Below are 12,524 nucleotides of genomic sequence, written 5' to 3' on the forward strand. Positions count from 1 at the left end.
GACTCAAAAATTTATTTGATAAGTAAAATGGAAATGAATGCCATCAGCAAAAATCTTGCCATTTCCTATTACTTACGCAAAGAATTATCATTCTACACAAAATAAGGCTTTAACTTAGTATGTCACCTTTTTTTGCTATGAAGATTGAATTTTTATAATTTCTACTATAACTAAGGTCAGGAATACTTTCCAGGAATACATTATTTTTAAGTATTACAAGTGGCTGTCATACAAGAACTAAATGGCATTGTTAAAAAAGAAAGAAAGAAAACTACGGGCAATATATTATAATAAATTAATATTTAGAACAATGTTCATGGGCACTAATAAAATAGATTACATTACAGCATACATAAATAATATACAAATATAGCTCTTGAATGTGGTGAAAAAACATTAAAAATTTGTATTATAATACTTCATTGAATTATTAAGACTTCCTTGGTGAATTCTGAACAAAGAATCAATTTAAATGAATTAAGTTAACATAGCCAAAATTGATGAGTTAGTCCATTACTTAAGAAAAATCTTGGGGCTGGCCCCATGGCCAAGTGGTTAAGTTTGCGCTCCGCTTCGGTGGCCCAGAGTTTTGCAGGTTTGGATGCTGGGTGTGGACATGGCACTGCTCATCAGGCCATGCTGAGGCGGCGTCCCACACACCACAACTAGAGGCACTCACAACCAGAATATACAACTATGTACTGAGGGGCTTTGGGGAGAAGAAAAAGAAAAAAAAAAAAAGAGAAAAATCTTCACCCTCATACCTCCAAACTTAAAAGGGCCCGTTCTTACTCTTTCATTAGTTTCAAGAAAGACAGTTCTTCAGGCTCTCTGCAAAGTAACAGTTACAGCTCTTTCTCTATTTATATTTTCTCCTCAATCTAGTAAGTGATCTTCAGCAAGTTAGAGGGGTTAATGACTTTTAAAAAGAAGTTCTAATTTCCTAGGAAAAGTAAGCTAATTTAAGGTAACTAAGCTATATCACAATAGAAACAAAGAATCATCAGTAATGTTTAAAGCTCTTTATTATCATTTAACAATCTACTTAAATCCTATAGACCTAATTGCAGGGAGGCTGGGAAGCACCCTATTTTGGAAAAAGAAAATGCAAAATGGGAGCTCTTTCTAAATTTTCTGCTTTGAATTACAAGTTTTAACTTACGCTACTAGATCTTTATTTATGCATTATTTACAGTGAATCTTTTATTCTTCCCTGTTGTACAATAATACTAAAGAGAAAGTCTGACTGGCTCTTAATTCTAGAAAGGGAAAAGAGGAAGGTAAGGCTGTGTGTGCGTGTGTGTATGTGTGTGTGTGTGTGTATTTTGTGGGTTGGGCCTGGTTAGGGATGAAGGACATAATGACACAGTCAGAATTCTAAGAGGTGAAACTTGAAATAAGTCTGACCAAGTTAGGCCAATGAAACAGCTCTGGCAACAGTTCTGACAACATCTTCCTCATAGTTCACAGAGACGGGACCTTTCACAGGAGAGACACACACAAACTAATAATAATAATAATAACAACAACAACAACAACAATAGCAACAAACGCTTACATAGTGCTTTATATGCCAGGAACTGTTCTATGCATTATAATATATATTAACTAAATTACTTCACAACAATTTTAAGAGGAAGGCACCATAACTACCCTGATTTTCAGATGAGGAGAATGAGGCACACAGAGAGATCAAGCAACTGGCCAAGATAGCAAAGCCAGTAGGTGTTAGAGCCTTGATAGAGTCAGGATATGAACACTGGCCGATTGGCTCCAGAGTCTATATACACTCTTAACCATTATGCTCTAATGACTCTGTATCTGTTTCATCTCATGTACAAAACTATTTGCTAAGTCAAATTAGAAGAGTCCCACTTTAGAACCAGGTTTGAAAAATTCTTCTGCCAGTGACTAGCTGAACGACTCAGAGACTGTCACCTTGTCTATAAAATGAGATTAACAACATCTGCTTTCCATAGTCATTGTATGGCAGAGACAACATGAATAAAGTATATAACACTACAGAGCACATGGTAGGTGATCAGGTGATCATAAAATTACATTCTCTTTCCTTATTACTTTTTTGCCATCTATTTTCTCCTCAACTCTTAGATTTTCTCTTTCTTCTGCTCTGTTTCTCCTTGTATCTCTCAAAGTCTTCCCTACTCTACCAGCATGCATAATCTCCTACAAATATTGTTTCCTTTTAAGATAGTCTGTGGTCGTGGACTGGAAGAATTAACATAGTTAAAATAGCCATACTTCCTAAAGCAATCTACAAATTCAATGCAATCCCTATCAAAGCTCCAAAGACATTTTTCACAGAAATAGAACAAAGAATCCTAAACAACAAAAGACCCTGAATAGCCAAAGGAATCCTGAGAAAAAAGAACAAAACTGGAGGCATCACATTCCCTGATTTCAAGATATACTACAAAGCTATAGTAATCAAAACATCATGGTATTGGCATAAAACAAGACACACAGATCAATGGAATAGAATCGAGAGCCCAGAAATAAAACCACACATCTATGGACAGCTAATTTCCAACAAGGTAGTCAAGAACATACAATGGAGAAAGGAAAGTCTCTTCAATAAATGGTGTTGGGAAAACTGGACAACTACATGGAAAAGAAAGAAAGTAGACCATTATCTTACACCATACACAAAAATTAACTCAAAACAGATTAAAGACTTGAACGTAAGACCAGAAACCATAAAACTTCTAGAAAAAAGCATAGGTAGTACACTCTTCAACGTCAGTCTTAGCAGTATAATTTCAAATACCATGTCTGACCAGGCGAAGGAAGCGAAAGAAAAATATAAATGGGACTACATCAAACTAAAAAGCTTCTGAACAGCAAAGGAAACCATCAACAAAATGGAAAGACAACCTAACAATTGGGAGAAGGTATTTGTGAACTACATATCTGATTAGGGGTTAATATCCAAAATATATAAAGAACTCATATATCTCAACAACAAACAAACAACTCAGTTGAAAAATGGGCAAAAGATCTGAACAGCCATTTTTCCAAAGAAGATATCTAGATGGGCAACAGACACATGAAAAGATGTTCAAAATCACTAATTATTAGGGAAATGCAAATCAAAACTACAATGAGATATCACCTCATGCCAGTCCAAATGGCTATAATTAATAAGACAAGAAATAACAAGTGTTGGAGAGGATGTGGAGAAAAGGGAACTCTCATATACAACGTAAACTGGTGCAGCCACTATGGAAAATAGTATAGAGATTCCTCAAAAACTTAAGAATAGAACTACCATATGATCCAGCTATTCCATTGCTGGGTATTTATCCAAAGAATATGAAAACACGAATGTGTAAAGATATATGCACTCCTATATTCATTGCAGCATTATTCACAATAGCCAAGACTTAGAAACAACCTAAGTGCCAATCAAGGGATGAATGGATAAAGAAGATGTGGATAAAGAATACTACTCAGCTATAAAAAGGATAAAATCTTGGACCTCCCCCATGGCCGAGTGGTTAACGTTCTGCACGCTCCGCTTTGGCGGCTGGGTTAGCAGGTTTGGACCCCAGGTTTGGACCTACTCCACTCACCAACCACACTGTGGGAGAGTCCCATGTACAAAAAAAAATAGAGGAAGATTGGCACAGATGTTAGCTCATGGCTAATCTTCCTTAAGCAAAAAAAAAAAAAAGAGGACTGGCAACAGATGTTAGCTCAGGGTGAATCTTCCCCAGCAAGAAAATTAAACAACAACAACGAAAAAAAATGAAATCTTGTCATCTGCAACAACATGGATGAACCCTGAGGGTATTATGCTAAGTGAAATAAGTTAGACGGAGAAAGTCAAATACTGCATGATCTCACTCATACGTAGAAGACAAGAACAACGACAACCAAACACAGAGATACAGAGATTAGACTGGTGGTTACTAGAGAGGAAAGAGGGAGGGAGGAGGGTGAAAGAGGTGACAGGGCACATGTATACAGATGGTATTATCATGGATGGTAATTAGTCTTCAGGTGGTGTACACGGAAATTGAAATATGATGACGTACAACTGAAACTTTAAATATATTGTTTCCTTTTCTATCTCCCGAAATAACAAAGGCAGGGCATTCTTCCCCTATCCCCCATCCAAACATCATGAGACACTTGCCACTCTCAGAATGCATTACTGAAAAGGTCAGGAAAAGATACTGAAAAGGTCAGGAAAAGAAACTGTAGTGGACCGGTTGACAGAAAGCAAGAGAGGAGTCAGCAAAGTACGTCTTATGACCACTAATTTTCATGTATGACAGTAGTTAACAATCCAGAGAACAGGTTAACAGCTTGAGTAAATTAAATAACTGTTTCCAAAACACCACTTCTTTAAACTCACTTCATTAACACCTTTAGAAAAAACAGCACTAAGATAAATTGATAACGTCCACAGCTCAAAAATTAGCCCACAACCAGAAGATAATATGAGATTTTGCTCCTGAGCATAAAAAAACCCGTAGGATTCTAAACTTACAGAGATAACATGTTTCATATAGTTCGGGTCATACTTCATCTGGAAAACTGTGATTTATTCTCAGCGCCTCTCTTAAGGAGGGACCCTGACAAGCTGGAGCATCTCCCAAAGATGGTGAAATCATATACGGCCACACATGGCGCTGAAGAACAAAACCTACGGATGCGAGCTGGGAGGACAATACAGTTCGTATTCTCAAATTTATTCAGTCAAAAATGTGGTGAATGCTTACTACATGTAAGGCACAGTGCTAAACAGACAGTGGATGAGGTGACGGCGAGCCCTGGAGAGCTCTGGTCTCCCTTCTTGGGGATAATACAGTCTGGATTAAAAATCACAACGAAATGTGGCAAGAGCTACTTTAGAGGATGAACTAGGGCTGTGAGAGCACAGAGAAGGGGCAACTAACATAGCAGAGGTGAGGAGGGTGAAAGAGATCCTCCTGAGACGTAAAGGATGAGGAGGAAGTAGCCAGGGAGCTGAAGTGGGGAGGGGAAGTGAAAAGAAAAGTGTTCCGAAAAAGCAGCATATCCGTGAAGGGTTAGAGGAGAGAGAAGAGGACACGGCTGTTTCCAGAAGCAATATGGCAGGAGCACAGTGTGGGAGGGGAAGAGTGGAGAACTAAAGCTGGAGGCATGCATGACAGCTGTCTGCTCATTTGAAAGGGTCCCGTATGGATGGGAGACAGACCCAGGAAGTATTACTTTAGAGACTGACACTAATGAATAGAAAACACAGCAGGCCAATTTTGGCTCAATATGAAGAAACTAAAAAGCAGAGTAGCCTCTGTTGAGGCTGAGTGCCTTGTACTAGAAATATTCAAGAAGCTGCACAGCCTCTGACATAACACATTAGAGAGAAACCTGGACTATTTGACATTTGAAGTTTTTTCTTACTCTGTGATTTCTTTATGACCTCACTTCACTACATTTAATTATCTGGTACTCTACAATAAGTACAATAGGCATAAAAATTGGAAGAATTCTCTACTGTCATCAACGTGTCATAAATGAAAGTAATATTTAGTATCTTGTAATCTTTATCACTAAAATTCTACATAATTGTTTTCTTTTAGCTAATATAAACAAACACTTCATCATTCATTCATTCAACTAATATAGACTGAACGCCTTGCACACATCAGGCCCTGTGCTAGGCACAGATGCAATGGGGAGCAAAACCAGGCACATGGCTTGTGAAGCTTATGATCTAGTGGAAGAGACTGGTAATAATGAATGAATCACAAATAAATGTAAAACTACAACAGTAATAAATCCCACAAAGGAAAAAGAGAGATGGTATTGTGAGAGCTTATAATTCGGGAAGTAAACTAGCCAGGAAAGCCAGAGGCCTCTTCAGGAAGTGATGGCTGAGTTGATATTCAAAGGAAGAAGAGACGTAAAAGTGGGGTGAGGGAAGAGACCTGGTAAGGGGAGTGTATCTGCAGCTCAAGAATGAAAATACGCAAGGCTGAGAGGAACACAGGGACTAGAAAACACGCGTTGTCACATCCAAAGAGCAATGTGAAGCCACTGCAGTATTTTATTAGCCAACAGTAACATATCCAGGTATTTTTAAAGACAAACAAAAGCCCCCAAATCCTCTATCATCAGTGTGAAAAATGACTTGGTGGGGGAGGGGGGAGGAGGAAAACAACGAGGGTGTGAGGAGACCAGCTAGGTTTCTGCAGAAGCCAATGAGAAATGTGGGGGTAGCTGGGTGGACACACCAGAGATCTACCAAGTCAAAAACATATTTCAATTCAATTGAAATAGATATTGGATACTATGCAGTCCTGGAAAGTTAGTTAATATGGATATATCACTAATTTTAAATAATATCATCCTGAAAAGTCTATAAGTAGAATTTTAGAGGGAAAAAACTTGGCTTCCTCCAAAATTCTGCTCTAGATCTACAACAGACAAACAGTAAATGTTAATATTCTAATACCTATACAGTTTCATGGAGATAAGGATTGACTAGGTGAAAGTTTGTGTAACTCAGATCTATATACCCTTCTCACTTTATGGTTTCTATAGCTAACTGCAACTCTCACTGTGTCATCATACTTTCCATAAGTATTATCTAATTTCTCTTCCTTAACCCAATCCTATATGTATTTCAAATTCTCAGATCACAGCTATGGCACCTTTCCATACATCCTCTCAAATCCCATTTCCTCAACACATACGTACCCAGCACGAGAGGTATACAAAGAAATAAGAAGTGTAAGAAAAGAGCTATAATAATAGATTTAAAAAATGGTGCATTGAATAATACAAGGAACAGATAACAAAGATAGCAGAGTAATAAAAAGCAGTCAGTACACAGAGGAATAAAGAAAAGTCCTTCTTGCTAGAGGTACCCCTCATGGTAGCGGCAGCATCAAATTTCCCCGAGCAGAGAACAGAGGTAGGAGTGGGATGGGTTACTGGAATGCAAAGAAGGGCATTTTAGGAGAAAGAAACAGATTATGCAGCGATGAGGAGAGAGAAGAATGAGGAGCAGGTTCAGGAGCTGCGGGGCTACCTATTTGGGCAATGTGTGAAGGTGAACAAGCCCAGAAAAACAGACAGCCTAAAGAGCGAAGGGCCTTGAAAGACAGGGTTTGAGTCAGGACTTTATTCTCAGGCAATCTGAAGGTACGGATGGTTAGTCAGCAAGGCAGTAATGTGATTAGAGCTAAAGACTAAAACTGTTACTCTGGGCCTAATACTGTTACTCTGGCAGTAGCGTGTTGGGTGCAGTGGAAAGAAGAGAGAAGATTAGTTAGGAGTAGCTTCTTCCAATAGTCCAGGTGGGAGATAATGAGGCCCTAAATTAGGGTCGTGGCAGCAGAGATGGAAAAGAAAAGCTGAATAATGGCAGGAGCATGGAGGTGGGACAGGCTAGTCTGGCCAACTGACTGCATGAGGCAGATGTCAGAAAGGGATCAGAATGCAAAGGAAACATAAGGGCTGAATTTAAGATTCAAACCTGTTTGCTGGAGGTGATGATGCTAGCACGAGCAGGGATTGGAAAGAATAAGAAGAGTTAATGGGGAATTAATGAGTTCAGTTTTGGACATGTTAACTTTGAATGCATAAGGACTTCCAGATGGAGATGCCCAGCAGGCAGCTGGAAATTCTATGGGTATAGATTTGGGAAGCAGTTTCATAGAGGTGATGGCTGAAGCAGTAGGAATTGATGGATGAGTATTTTTGAGAGGAGAAAAGAGAGAAAAGAAGGGAAGGGAAGGGAAAGGAAAGGAAGATATGGGAAGAGAAAAGGAATTTTGGAGAATTCCTATACTTAAGGGACTGAGGAAGGATGAATAACCAATATGAAGGAACACAGTATGTCTGTAAACAAATACAAGGGGTCTCCACAGACACCCAGAAAGAAGTGTGAGGGGCTGGCCCCATGGCCTAATGGTTAAGTTCAGCACACTCCGCTTTGGTGGTCCGGGTTCAGTTCTCAGGTGCAGACCTACACCACTCATCAGCAGTCATGCTGTGGTGGCGACCCACATGCAAAATAGAGGAAGACTGGCACAAATGTTAGCTCAGGGTGAATCTTCCTCAGCAAAAAAAGAAAGAAAGAAAGAAAAGTGTGGACATACATGTACAATGGAGAAAGAACTATGACAGTGCAGTACACAGAATCTAGGACCAGTAGTTGCTCCTTCCATGAGCTTTCATGGTACTTATTATAAACTTATGGTTTGGGACTTAATACACTGAGTAATAAAAATGATAACGACACAGACAACTACCATAACATAGTATAATGCCAGGCATGTGCTGTTGTACATGCACATGCTCTAATTCTCACAAACACCAGGCAAAGGAACTGGTCATATCTCTTTACAGGTGAGGAAAATTAGCAAGAAGGCTTAGAAAAGTTAAATGATTACTAGTTGTAACAGTCAACTAGTAATGGAAGTACCAAGATTTAGACATAATTTGGGCTCCAAAGCCCAGGCTCGCTTAGGCTCTGCGGCCTTGCCATTTAATTTGTTTGCAGGCACTCCCTCCCAAGTCTGTGAGAACCTTGAGGGCACTCAGGTTTGGCCGTCTTTGGATGCCCTGCACCCAGCAGAGTAACTGACACAGAATAAGCCTCAAACAAATGCAAGATGAGAGAATAAATGGCTTCGAGAAGTAGAGCAGCAGGCTCTCTCTTACACATCTCACCCAGGTAGACCTGTTACCATGCCCAGCTTTTCTCATCTCTCCTGTTATCCATTTGCTACATTCAACCGTTCAGCTCTGAATCTTGAGTCCCTCTTCCTAAATCATAGTGGATTCTTTAAAAGTGACAGCCATACAGAAGAAAAGCCACAAAACATTCTAAAAAACATGCTGAGATTTATTTTAATGCTATGTTGAAAAGTTACTGTATATAAGAAGTATGCCATGTCAAAGGACCTATTCCTTAAGTTTTAAATAGAGAGAACTCAAAACATGGGAGTGTTTATGTGTTTTGTTTCTTCATTTAGGAGAACTGACTGAATTCGCTGCCACATCAGTGCCCATGAGGGAAGGCTGCCCTCACTTTGAACAGAAGGTAGGGGTAGTTCCAGATGGAGAGCTGAGGTAGGGTGGCAGAATTGAGGCACAAGAGAAAACTTTTGGGATTCATGCTTGGGAGTTCAGAATTCTAACTTACGCCAGTGATCCAAATCACAATCTCTTGGTAAAGTTATAATCAAATATTAAGAAAACAATTTCCACCTACAAGGGACCATCACCCTTGAGTTAGCTCAAAGCACCTCAAAGTAAAACTGAATGGGGAAGAGTCAGCAGTGCCCAGACCCACAGGGGAAGAACTCCCCCCAAGCTAACACCTAGCGGTACAGAGTTTATTTTACTGTTTTATTACCCCACTTTTAATATATCCAATTCCAATAAATCAATCCAGAAAATGTAAGCATAAAAGATGGATGTCAAATCTAACATATATGAGGTAGGTTGATTCATAAGATTCCTAATAATGCTTGTGACTGTGACCCTAGTTAAAACTTTTAAAAATTCACACACAGATACCTGAAACAAAAGGACTGATCACAATGTGCACAGTTTTTGCCAAAGAACCATAGGAATACTCTGATCTTTTCTACTCTTTTTTTTTTTTTAACACTGACTGCAACCTGCTAAATTGATTTTGTGACCTATTAATGAGTTGCAACCTGCAGTTTTTTGAAAAACAGTGTTTTAAGTCAGGTAAAGTATTTGATATGTTAAGTCAAAAGAACTGGAAGTATAATGCAAAATTAATTAAATAGGAATAGAAAGATCACTATTTACAAACAAAAAATCTGCCATACACTAGAAGAAATTTAGTGCTGCAACAAAGCATTAAAAATTTTTAATGACATGGGGAAATATTTAACATGTTAAACGAAAAGATAGAATGTAAAATTGTATATATAATACAATCTCAATTACATTTCTATATATGTACATACATATGCATATAAATAAGGCCAAGGACAAAAACTAGAACTAAATATGGCAAAACATTAACATTTTAAATCTGGATATCATTATACAGGTGTTCAATACACAAAGCGTCCTTGTATTTTTCTGTGTGTTTAAAATATTTTGTTTAAAAAAATGAAAAGAAACAAGATAGGAAGAAAATACCCCCAAATGGTAGCAAGTGTTAATCAATGGATTTTTAGATTAAGGGTAATTTATTTTCTAAATTGCATAAGAGCACAGATCTCTTTTTAAGTCTGGAGAAAAAAATACTGTATTTTAAAAATAACAATTTTAAGAAGGCAGATGACTTACTACATTATAGTTGTGTTTCTCATTTGCAGAAAAAAATTCAATACACATTTAATGAACCCCAGAGTCCTATGTTGGGTGCTTTTGGGGTTCTCATATTTCATGTTTAAATTCTCTAAGATTTAGACGCAAGGCCAAAGTTGAAATGGTATCAAAGAAGTCATGTTAAAAAATATAATTAGCAATTCAATGACAGTAACATTACTCAGTTGTAAAAGAAAAAAATTAATAGTCATGAAAATTGTTTTAAAGCACTATAATTTGAGGAAGACTAAAAATAGTCTGCATGTCACAGATTTTTATATAAAATTAGCAGAAGAAGTGGAGGTTAATTTCCATTGACAAAATGACCCAAATTGTATTATTCCTGCCATATCTATCCTGAGACTAAACTGCCCTAGACTTGAAACAACTTCAGGGCCTGAGGTGACCAGCCTTTAGAATCTGGGAGCTGCAGCAGTCACTGACATGGCTCGAGGGCCACATGCACATCCCACCCGAATTAAATCCCCAAGGGACAGCAGGGCCAAGGAACTGCCTCACCAAAGTCCTCCCAAAGCTGCAATTAGGGTTGATGGGCATGTGGCAGAAGAGAGGAGCCAGAAAAAAAGGAGTCAGAGAGAAAAGAAGGTAGAATAGGGGTAGGGCACAGGGGTTGTTGAGCAGGGGGGGAATCAAGCCAGGAGCTTTTAAGAAATGTTACTCAATACCAGTAGTTTAATGAAATATGACTGAAATAAAAAAAGTAAAAAATAATGCCATAATCGTCAAGTTTGCAGCAAGATGTAGGCTGGCCATCTTAGAATTAAACATACCACCAGAGATTTCCCTACTCAATTGAAAATTTATTTAAAAATACTAATGAGGTAAAGTAGGGCCATTTAAAAAGATATTTTTCTCACACTGAAAACTCTCTTAAGATCATCTCAGACAATAATTTTTTCATACAGATTCCTTCTGTCCACATTAAAAAATCAACTTAATGTTGAAGCAAAGAGGTAGAAAAATTGAGTGCTGGAACACAGGCATCATTACACTACACAGACACACGAGACTCACACTACCACTCAAGCAGTGACACCGGCTAAGAGCGAACGCGCTGTGAATTACACCTCCCACTACCACGGTCCGTCTGTGCAGGGAGTAAACCAACCAAACGTGAATGAGTGCTCTTTCCCTTAATACGCAGTGTTTTTCTCCACTGGCATTTCCAACTGCAACAGACTCTGCCACTCAAATCCAAGAGAACTGCTCTCAGAGTAATCTTCTGTAATTGTCTGGGTTTTACTCAGCTAGTAGAAGAGCGCATTTTTATCAAAAAGAATGTCTCAATGTAAGTAATAATATTTATTCAGTAATTGGTGTATTAGTGCTATTAGCTAATGAAGATGGTTCAGTTGTGCAAAATTTAGAATATTTGCATTAGCACTAGTTGGAAAAGACAAAAGGTAGAAGTCCACTCAATTGGCTTTTACATAACATATTATTAAGAGGCTAAAGCCAAATGTAAAAGACACAATAGCAGACGGGAGAAGCCAGTAAAAATAAAGCAAGTAGGAAAAAAGTGATGAAACACTTTATAGAGAAACAGAAAATACCTCCAGGGCAAACTGGGATGGGGTGGGAAGGTAGCAAAGTGAAATACATGGATTTTAGCAGGAGAAATGAGTTCTTAAAAAAGGAATGGAAGAACAATCAAAACCTAAAACTACATTATTACAACATGATGGTTCAGAAATCAAGTGCAAAATTTTTAAGAATATCTCATTTATTTTTCCCAAACCGACACTGACATCAAGGTACAGGAGACCAAAACATGTGGTGAGACACAAACTGTGGTCATCTTCCACAGAAAGAATTTCCTCCAGAGAAGATTCCACGATCCTAAGTTCAAATCTACTAGCTCTCATAATCACAAATATTGTCACCCAAATAACACTACGATCTTATAAATATTTAGAATAGCCACCAAGAGAAGTAGTAAAGGCAAAAGATTACTATGATAGTGGCAAATTATGTGTGTCAATAGGAAAACATGATTCAATTTTTTAAAGTTTCGTTTACATGATCTTAATTAATAGGATGGCACTTACTGAATGAAGAGAGAGATGCTTAGAATAAATTACATACAGATTATTCTAGCCAATTTAATCCTCAGAGAACAATAACACTTGCTCTACTCTAGTAGGTCAAAAGGGTCTAGGAAGAAATCCCTCATTTACTAGATTGCCAGC

At 38.1% G+C, this 12,524-nt stretch overlaps 1 protein-coding gene across 3 annotated transcripts in view; it reads right to left on the reverse strand.

The window, feature by feature from the left end:
* PDSS2 (decaprenyl diphosphate synthase subunit 2) overlaps positions 1 to 12,524 on the reverse strand; it is a 269,187-nt gene that overhangs the window by 153,606 nt on the left and 103,057 nt on the right. The window lies entirely within an intron of this gene.

Source organism: Equus asinus, chromosome 24 (genome assembly GCF_041296235.1).
Source record: "Equus asinus isolate D_3611 breed Donkey chromosome 24, EquAss-T2T_v2, whole genome shotgun sequence".
Lineage (NCBI taxonomy): Eukaryota > Metazoa > Chordata > Mammalia > Perissodactyla > Equidae > Equus > Equus asinus.